Raw genomic sequence first — 11,022 nt, 5'->3', positions numbered from 1 at the left:
GAGTTGTCTAGGCTGCTGTAGCTTGTGTCCCATTGGCCGGAATTTAGTCAAATGGCCACACCTACTTGCAGAGAGGATGGGAATATAGATGTTCTTCCAGGAGTCCATGTACCCAGCAAAAACTTGAGGATCCCATCCCAAAGAATGATGGAGGATAGTGAAATTGAGGACACCTTGGAGTCCGGGACAAATCAGAATCCTTCCTGGCCAAAGATGGCAGAATTCTAGGCTAGGAATTTGCACCCTTGCGTCTGATTCAGGTCAAGGAGACTCTGCTACGTGTCTTCCAGCACAGAATCTCAGATGGTTGTTAGGCACTAGGAAACTGGATCCTTGCGGGCTCTAGATCCAAAAGCAGACTCCCCTGCCCCATCGGCCTTCTCTCTTTTTCCTTCTCAAGTGTCACTTTCCCAGTAAGGCTTTTGCATTCCCAACTCCTCAGCCTCTGCTTCCCAGAGGCCCCCAGCCAGGGCTTGCCGCAGACGCTGTCCAGGATGGCTTTTATCTGCTCGATGCCACTCCTGCCTCCAGCTGCCGGCCGGAGTCCCAGACAGTCCTGGACCAGCTCCTGGCACCTTGTCCTGTGCCAGGCGCCTCTTCCTTCCTTCCCAGGGCTTCTCTGACGCCCAGCATTGTGATCCAACTGACGTGAGTTGGCTCCTGGGTGAGTCACAGATGGAAACGGGACCAGGTGAGCCATCGTACAAAGGAAAGTTTACATGCAGCAAATAAGGAGATCATGGGGAATAACTTCCAGAGTCCAACCACTCCAGGCACCAGTGTAGATGGCTTCTTTCTGTTTAGGGTTAGGATGGGTTTTTAGATAGGGGAAGCCTGTGTAGAGGTGGGCAGGAGGTTGGGCTCCTCCTTGGGCGGAGACTTTAGTATTATAATGAGGTAAGGGTAACTATTGGGCACTCCACGGGTCACGCCACAGCCCATCTGCGCAGGTGTGAGTTGGGGTTTGAGTTCAAACTGGTCTGGGTGGTCCTGCCCCCAGAGCTGTTACTCCAAGGCACTGGTTGTTCCTGGAGGGATAGTTGCGGTTTCCATCACGGGATGTTATACTTGTTGGGTCTTTTGCCCGAGCTAAGAGCTAAGATTGAAAGCAGAGTTTAAGGAAACAATGTGGGACAAAGGTCAGTGAGCACAAGCGGGTGGACAGTAAAGGTCAGGTCTTAGGGTCTAGCCGGTGACAGCATGGGTGTGCTGTGGGCACTTGCTCGGTGTTCAGGTGCCCACAACCAGGAAGTATGGAGCACCTTTGGCCAAGAGCTGGGGCAGCAATGGATACTTTTTCTCCCTTTCATAATCCCTGGGTGTACAGGGCTAAGACACGTTGTTCCACAAAGTGCCTGAGACATCCCGCGGGGTTCAAGCACCGGTTACTTGCAAGGCTGGCCCGTCCCACCTGCAAACTTGATCTGGCTTTCCCTGTTCAAGTTCCGTGTCCCCTTCTGCCTTCGTCCTGCTCACAGGGACCACAGAGCTGCCTGCTGGCAGGCCACCCTTTCACACTGCTGTCCAGCAACTGGGCCTGGACACAGGATCTCTCTCTCTCTCCCTGTTCTACTTCCCCTCACAGGTCAGGAACTGCCCAAGGAGCACTTGACCAGAGTTCAGAAACCCGGGTTCAAATCCTGGTCCCGCCACATTGCAGCTGTGAGTCCTTGGGCTTAACCTCCCCGTGCCCCCACTGTCTGGTCTGTGATGCAGCAAGTAAGTGTGCTTACACACTGGCTGTGTGTTGCACATCCTCAGGGCACAGCTTCATGGTGATGCCCCTGGAGTTCAGCAACATGAGGCCCTGATCCACACAGGGTAAAGTGAGTAGTGGATGCTTCTAACACACTGCTTGACACGCAGTAGCGGGTGAATGGAATATATGTCCCTTTCTCCTGTCATTAATCTGGTGATCCCCAAACGTCAAAGGACCTGTCTTTCTCGTGGGACAGAATTGCTAAGACTGTGCCTCCCTTATGGGAGAGAGAGCTCTCAGAGGGCCGGGCTGTGTCCGCCCCCAGTGTCTAGGAGCTCCTCCAGTAACCTAACTTTCTGAGAGCATTAATACAGTGAGTTCCCTGAGGGCAGGGCTGCGTCTCCCCCCTCAGACTGGGGCTCCTTAAGCGCAGGTATTGGGAGTTTCTCTTTTCCTAGCTCCAGCTCGGCAGCTGTCTCTCCTCCGGGTCCTCCACCCCTTCCTGGCACTGCTCCAGTCTCCCTTCTGTTCCAGAAATGGCTGTTCTCTTCCAGGCAAGCATGCTGTCTCCCAGTCTCTGTCTCCCCTGTTTTGACTGAATCGGTCCCCTGCTCATCCCAGTCTCCCGCTGTCGCCTTCCCTCCCGCCAGTGTGTATGAGGATGAACATGTTGCATTATGCTAGCTGAGCTTACCCTTTGGTGATTAAAAGGAACATCATGCTGCAAGCAGAGTAATCCTAATTACAAACTGGAAACCACTGCTTTTTACCAAGAGACAAACGGGGACATTCTGTGCCTTTTCCAGGCACAGCGGGAGGTGCGCCGAGCTGGCACGGGCTTCGAGGGAGCTGGGTGGTGGAGCTCCACAGAGAAGCTGCCTGGTCCCCTCTGGTTTATCCCTTCCCCCATGAGGGGGAAAGAGACTGACCATAGCCCAGAGGGAATGAAATCCCTTCACAGGCCAAGTTCATTGACAGGCATCAGTGGCCCAGAACCACAACCCTCTCCCCTGGGAAAACACAGAGGCTGCTGCACCCCACCCCAGTCTGAGCCAAGGACTCCCTCTTTTCCGTCACAAGGGAAGCCAGAGCTTCTGATAGTCAGCGAGGGGCCTGCAGTTTTCCAAGACACAGCTCCATTTTTTTCTAGTCATTTCCTCCTTCTCCCCTCCCTTGTTCCCTATTCCCCTCCTCCCCTACGTCAGTCATCAGACACAAACTTGGTGACATGGCATAGCCCTGGGGATACACAGTCAACAAGGGAGATGGGACCTCGCCATGGAGCTTTTATTCTAATAGAAGAGACACTAGCAAACAAATGATTCTAGAAAATAGCAGCTAATATGAGTGTGATGGTGTTACAAGGCAAGAATACAGGGTGTCTTACCTAATCCGGGGTTAAAGTCCTACATGACAAAGCTTGACGTTATTATTTGTCAGGAGTTGTCCCAATTCATCCACTCATCCACTCATTCATTCATTCGCTACTTACAAAGCACCCACAATGTGCCGAGTCCAGTTGCCGGGGTGGGAAGGAAGCCCACAGCACCCCTTACTCTCTGCTCATGGAGCTAACTTTCCAGACGGGAGACAGATAATGAACAGTTCAGACAGTGATGGTTACAATAACACCTAGCACCAGGCATTGTGCTGTCTTTCAGACACTTCATAGACTACTCCTTATTCTGAGAGGCATTGTTACTCCTAACCTACAGGTGAGGCCACTGGGGTTTCCTTAAGGCCATAGACTCTTTTGAATCTCTGTGCTGCCCAGAGTGCTAGAAATAAAGGCAGTGTGAATTGTGGGAGGTCAAAAAGAAGTCTAACCCTTCCCTGGGAGTCACTGTGGACCTGCTGGTTCATGGTCTGCCTTCCCGGCGACACCGTCCCCTCGGGTGCCGCCTGACAAGTGGTTGTCAGATGGATGAAGAAGGCCAGTCTGATCTGCAGGCCTGTGCAGCCGCCCATGCTGACAGGCATTTCCAGGCTCAGTAGAGCCCCACTTTTTTCCTTGATAGCGACAGTTTTCTCAAGGCCTTCAGGGGGGAAACCATTTTAAATGTAATGATTGCCTTTTACATATGTCTATTGACTTTTCTCCACGTTCCATTGGCATTTTCCAATACTTGGCTAACACAACAGCCCGGTTACAGCAATTCCAAGCAAACGAGGACGTGCATATTCATTGTTACTGCTCCAATCCAGGAGGGCTCAACTTTGGGGACCAGCCTCACTTTGGGGGTGGGACATGGGTCCCTTCCTTCTGCCTGCTGCCCCCCTCTCTGCCCCATGCCTTGCAGTAAGTAACTCCCCAATCAGGGTTGGGGGAGGAACGACATACACACGATTCAACTCAGGGGTGTCTGTGGTGCTGTTCAAGGCCAAGGGTGGGGCAGGGGCGGGACAGGTGAGGCAGTTGAGTTAGGTGAGGTCTTTGTCTCATCCTTGAGCTGAAATTGCCCAAGGTCAGGCCTGACAACGTGTTCTGTATTGGGACGGGGGAAGTGCATGGATTGGTACCGTGGAGGCTCATCTGCAAGCTGAGAACCAGGGGGAGTGGGGACAAAGCCCAGTGTGGCAGGTGTACACTTCAGATCTTTAACGACATACCCCCTTGGGTCTTTCTGGTTTGTTTGTTTATTTTTTGTTTTTTGTCTATTTTGTCTATTTTTGTCTATTTTTTGTCTATTTTGTTTGTTTTTAGTTTATTTCTTCATTTTGGTAGAGACAGAGTGACTGTGTGCGTGCATGAGTGGGAGAGGGGCAGAGAGAGAGGGAGACAGAAAATTCCAAGCAGGTTCCACACTGTCAGCATGGATCCCAATGTGGGGCTCGAACTCATGAACCACAAGATCATGACCTGAGCCGAAATCAAGAGGCAGCTGCCCAACCCATTGAGCCACCCAGGTGCCCCTCCCTGTTTTGATTTCTGAGCTGGAGGTGAGGATCCCTGTCCTCTCCTGCCATCTGGAAGGTTGGGGCAGGCATACTGAACACAGTCAATGCCCCACCCACACCCCCTCTGGTGCACACCAGCCACCTTCCAAATGCCTGGGGGTGCTTTTGAGTTTCTTGGCTGAGGGCTTTCCTTGGCCTCTGGAGCCTTCTCTGTTTGTGGCAAACTAGAGGAGCTGGGGAATGAACGTGCCAGGAGCAGCTTAACCCACGTTTGATGGAAACAGGTACATAAGTTCAAGGTGCACTGACTCCTCCTGCTCCTCCAGCTGGTAATCGGCTCTCCGTGCACGTGGCATTGGCTTCCTTACCTTCCCTACCCCACAGCCCCTCTCCTCTTCCTGTGTTTCCTGGGATCTGCTGCTCAACTATTTGCACTCAAGTCCTTTGCTCAGGCGTGTGTAGGGTGAACCCGAATGAAGACAGTGGCATCGTTAGGTGTGTGGATTCAGATGCCTTAGACTTAGAACTTGGGCCGGTGACTTAACCTCACTTGTAAAATGGATAATGACAGACCCAACCTCATAGAATTGTCTGAAGATTGGATGAAGGATGACATAGAAAGCTTTATAATAGGGGGTGCCTGGGCGGCTCAGTCAATTAAGCATCCGTCTCTTGATCTGGGCTCAGGTCACAATCTCACAATTTGTGAGTTTGAGCCCCGGGCTCTGCCTGGGAGCCTGCTTGGGATTCTGTCTCTCCTTCTCTCTGCCCCTCCCCCACGTGTGCACATGAGCTCTCTCTCGCTCTCTCTCTCTCGCTCTCTCAAAATAAATAAATAAACAAAAAAAAATAGAAAGTTTTTCAATAGTACCTGGCTTGTGGCAAATGCTTAAATGTTATGAAACCATGAGCTCCACAAGGTCATGGGCATTTCCAGCCTCACACTGCGTGTGCAATTAACTGTTGTGAGTTGGGGCTCTGGTTCCCAGCCTGGCCTGGTACCTCTCCCCACAGTGCACTGTGCCTTTCCTAAAATTGACAACTGTTGCCAGGCAGGGGAGCCCAAGTCAATCCCCGGGTGTCGCCATCCTCTAAAGACACATGACCAGGCTACGGAGGTCAGACCTGGGGGTGACATTTTCATATTAAACGAGGCCTATTCTCTGGCTTCCCTTCCCTTCACCCTGGGCAAGGGTGACCATAAGAGGCCCACGGCAGCTTCTCTTAGGACTGCAATTTTTAATTAGACTCTGCTCTTTGAAAAGACTAAAATGTTACACAAATGTGAGTTGTTAATAAAAACAATTAATCTTGCTGGGGCAAGGAGGGCCTCTCCCTTCTCCTTGATGGAGGCAGTGTAATAGAAAATAAAAAGGAAGGAGACCAGGAGTGTAGTCCCAGCCTGTTACTAAATCACTCAGTGACCTTGAACAAACCACATCATTTTTTGGGGGGCGGGGAGGGGGCGGGCCTCAGCATGCTCTTTGATAAAATGAGGGTTTTAAAGACTCCTCCCATCTCTGATTCCAAGGCGGATCTCAGCAAGGATTGCAGGTGGGGGACCAGACATTTAGTGCCTGTATGTGCCCAACGATTTTCACCCGTGGACAAATCTATTCTGCACATGACCCTATTATCTAAGGCCCACCTCCTGGTTTATGGACGTGGACAGCAAGGTTGGGAGCAGACACATAACTCAGCTACTGTCAAGAGTTAGCAGTGATGGAGCCGGGCTGCGCGCGTGCATGTGTCTCTGTGCACGAGCACAGCGGTGTTGGTGTAACGCAAGTACTTGAACGTGTGTATTTCCGTGTGGTTGTTTGCCTGAGTGACTGTGGGTGTGTCCACACGCTTGTGTGTCCGGCTGTAGGTCTGCTTGTGCGTCAAGCTGCACGTGTGTGGGTGCACACGTGTGGCATCTGATCGACGTCTAGTTTCCTCTGAGACGCCCTGAATGGCAGGCACCCCACATCCCGTTCTCTCTCTCCTCTTGCTTCCCCCTCTCCTTCCTTTCTTCCTTCACTCTTTTCCTGTGTCTCTAGACAGAACCACCTGAATTGGTTTTCTTTTGAAAAGAAAACAAAGCCTGCTCTTTCCAAACTCCGAATGCTTTTACCTGCTGGAAAATCCATAACAATTAACCAGATCTGCTGGAGGGGGAAAAAAAAAATCTGGGACCTGCTGAGATGGTTCTAGCAAAGGCGGTTGTTCTCTGAAGCTGGTTAAAAATTCAGAGGGAGCATTGGCATATGATATGAGGAGCAGTCTTTTACTAAAGAGATTTAATGGCCCACAATTCAATTTGAACTGAAAGAATCCCCCCAATGACTCCTTATAAAGTCTTCCCGAGCCCTGAGTCGATATCTATGGGGCTGGTGAGGAGCAACTATCGATTAGCTGTCTCTGCCAATGAGCATTACAAGCCAAGGAGGTTGGAGGGGAGTCGTGCGCACAGTTTCACGGGCGGCACCTCATAAAATCGGCCCGTATCGACCAGTCCAGTGCCGTCCAGGCCAGGACAAAGGATGGTTCATGCAGAGCCTGAGAGTGAATCAAAGTCCCTGGGAACCCACTGGGATGGATGAAGCCACAGTCGTCTCTCCTCCCAGGGGGCGTGTGACAAGGGGACAGGAGTCATGTGTCTCGTTTCGAGCCCAACAATCCTCGTGTGTGAGGTAAGACCTGATCTTACAAGACTTAAAGTTTCCTTGTGTTCTAGGCACTTGGTTCCCAAAAGTCACAAGTGTCTGTGATGCTACATTTATCCTTTATGCCGCCGATTTGGCATCCTCAGCTGCACGAGAATGTAGCAAGTATTCCAGAGTCAGAAAAAAAAAAAAAAAAAGCTTCCAGGCATTTAAAAAGTCCTCATGATAAAGCCTACGTGTTAAAATACATGTTCTAGTCAAGGAATAGCTATTTAGACCCTCGCTCAGAACCTGTTAACTCTTGTTTTATACACAATTCTAATAAACTTGATTTTTTTCTGGTTTCACGTGCCATTTTCGCACTAGTAAGCGACAAGTAATATTTAAGGGAACGATAAAGGATGGCTCCACCAAAGGTAGTAACACTATTGGCAGCAAGGGGTAAGAGCTGGCTGAAAAAGTTCAGCCAAAGAAGCTATAAAACCAAAGTGGAGTAGACACGGGCAAACAGTCATACACTCCTGAGTCTCTGTATTAGTCTGGGCTCAGGCCACCAAAACAAAATACCATAGACTAGGTGGCTTAAACAGACATTTCTTTTCTCACAGTTCTGAATGCTAGAAGTCTGAGACCAGGGTTGCTGGCAGGGGTAGTTTCTGGTGAGAACCCCCTTCCTGGCTTGCAAAAGGCCATCTTGTTACTGTGTCCTCATGTGGCCTTTCCTCTGTGCGCTGGAGAGAGAGAGAAAGCCCTGGTGTCTCTTCCTCTTCTCCTAAGAAGAGCCGTTCTACTGGGTCAGGGCCCCACCCTTAAGATCCCATTTAACCTTTATGACCTCCTTCAAGGCCCTGTCTTCAAGTGCAGTCACATTAGTGGGGAAGAGACTCGACTCAATTCAGTCCCTAACAGTCCCCAAAGTCTGCAGTGTCCAGCACGGAGCCTCTGATGTTCAGGAAGGATTATCTACAGCAGCTCTGAAATCATGTGTAGTTACTTTGCTTTAAGATGGCAGGGGAACAAGGGATGCATTTTATAAAGATTTCCCCTCAAAGGGAAGAGAATATTTGCCAAAATATTGGCTTTTAAGGGAGAGAGCTCCATTTAAAAAGAATATCACTCTTGTGCAATTATTCGTATTCAGGGTCCTAACAGAGCTGTTAAGAAATGTCATCCTCAAATTAGGATCATTTGAAGAGAGTCTAATAAAGCAGCTGTTTACAAAGGTGTGGGCAGATAGGGAAATCATGAGGCTGAGCACTGGAGCAGGCTGGTAGGGATGGGATATATGCCCCTTGGCCTGGACCAAGACCCTAAGATGAGAAGACTGCCCACAAAGAAATGGAATCTTAGTTCTGGGGCCCAGGCAGACCACAGCAGGGAGGAGGGGGGAAATGGAAAGTGAGTACCCTGGGCTCTCTGTTTTCCCACCCTCCCTCCAGCCTCCCACATGGCTCCCAACATGCCAAATCCAACCAGAAGTCAGAGAGCAGGGAGCCCAAGGGTTGAACATGTGGTTTCAGCCTCCTGGAGGAGACACGGAATAGTAAACCAAAGATGCCCTGGGGCCTTACCTGATCTGAGGTGCACCTGGCTCTGGGACAGGTTATCTTGTCCATCCCACCGTGTGTTGGAAGTAGGAGCTGGGGGGACCCAGTCCACTCCTGGCTTCCCTCCTCCCCGCTCTAGCCCTGTTGGGTTCTCTTGTCTTCCCTAAAGAGTGGGGGGGGGGGGAATGTACTTAAAGTGCCTGTCTAGACAACCCACTGTGCCTCACCATCAAATGCACAGAGTGGTCCCCTGTTCAACAAAAAGAGAAACTCATTTCACACCATAAGGCTTTTCAAAATGGAGCGCCATCGTTGATCCTTTATTCAAGTCCCGCCCAACCTGAGGCTCCGGAACCACTGCCGCCACCGCCACCCGCCACCCGGTGCTGAAAGGAACAGAGCCGAGCAGGCTTCTCCACACCTGCAAAGACGGATTTGCACCAAACGGCTCTAATTAGCACATTCCGAGCTATGATTAGGTTTCCAGGGGAAGCATGCCAAATGCCATTAATTATGGATGTGATCTTAAATTATTCAGTTGGAATGTTTTTTTTTTCCTTGATATGCCCCTTTCATCTCCCACTAACTTTTGTCACATCCAAGAATAGATCCAATTAAGCCTCAAAAAGCGGAAGTTTGTTATGTTAAAGAAAAGGTAAACTGAAAATTAATCACTTTTTTTCTCCCCAGTAGTGGTGCTGGTGGCGATCAGGAAGCAGCCCAAACAGGAAAAGGCATTTGGTTTTCTTCCTTCCCTTTCCTTTCTGCACAACCTTGGTCCATATGGCTCATCAGAACTGCCTTGCTCTTTCCGATGGGAGCCTGGCTGAGGATATCTTAGGCACGTTCCCCAGAAAGCAGGTCCTGAGCTGAGGATTTGTGTGCAAAGGATGTATTTAGGAAGCTGGAAAGAACTGAGGAAGAAGGACAAAGAAGGTGAAGCAAGGAGTAAGTTCAGGCAAGGTCCCAGCCTCAGACTGATCCTGGGGGGAGCTCTGTCGTGTAAATTTCACATCAAATCTCTAAGGCAAGGGTGCTGAGCTCTCTGACTCTGGCACCAGGCAATCATTGACTAAGGGCTGCTGCGGGCTGGAAGGGACTCAAAGTCCCAGACACTTGCCTGCTGACTACAAGTGTAGACTAAGCAGTTCTCAAAGGCGGTTCTTTGAAAAGAACATCAGGCATAGGCCATTAGAAACAAAGTAGAAGCTGGAAACGGACTGCACAGAATGGCACGGTCTCCACTAAACGAGCTTCAACAGGATCATAGAGAGAAGAATTGAAGATAGAGAGCGATTCTGTTTCAGGCCCCCAAAGGTCAGCATGCCTGTGGCGTGGTCTGTCGGCACAGATGCTCTAAGCACCCGTGTGGACCCAGCACTGCGCTGTCTGCTGTGGTGGAGACATGGGCAGATCCTGTGGAGCTTACGCTCACCGGTCTAACACAAATGAAAGGAGAAAGTTGAAGGTGGCCAGATTAAATACAGAGACGTATTGTTGAGACCTAATTGCTGGAAGGGTTCATAAATGTGAATGTGAGCTGGGCTCTGGAGGATGGAGAGGAAAAATAATGACTTCTTGCATACAGGGGTTTGTAAAACACTTTGTGAAAAGCACTTTCCTGTCTTTTTCTCATTTAAGCATTTGAGCAATTCCCTATCAAAACAACACCAGCATTCTTCACAGAGCTAGAACAAACAATCCTAAAATTTGTATGGAACCAGAAAAGACACCAAATAGCCAAAGCAATCCTGAAAAAGAAAACCAAAGTTGGAGGCATCACAATCCCAGACTTCAAGGCATTATTACAAAGCTGTAATGGTAGACAGTATGGTACTGGCACAAAAAAAGACACATAGGTCAATGGAACAGAAGAGAGAACCCAGAAATGGACCCACAAACGTATGGCCAACTAATCTTTGACAAAGCGGGAAAGAATATCCAATGGAAAAAAGACAGTCTCCTCAGCAATTGGTGCTGGGAAAATTGGAGAGCGATGTGCAGAAGAATGAACCTGACCACTTTCTTACACCATACACAAAAATAAACTCAAAATGGATGAAAGACCTGAACACAAGACAGAAAGCCATCAAAATCCTGGAGGAGAACACAGGCAACCACCTCTTTGACCTCAGCCACAGTAACATCTTACTTGACATATCTCTGGAGGCAAGGGAAACAAAAGCCAAATGAACTATTGGGACCTCATCAAGATAAAAAGCTTCTGCAC

The sequence above is a fragment of the Prionailurus bengalensis genome, chromosome B2, assembly GCF_016509475.1.
Source record: "Prionailurus bengalensis isolate Pbe53 chromosome B2, Fcat_Pben_1.1_paternal_pri, whole genome shotgun sequence".
Lineage (NCBI taxonomy): Eukaryota > Metazoa > Chordata > Mammalia > Carnivora > Felidae > Prionailurus > Prionailurus bengalensis.
This window is presented reverse-complemented; position numbering follows the sequence as displayed.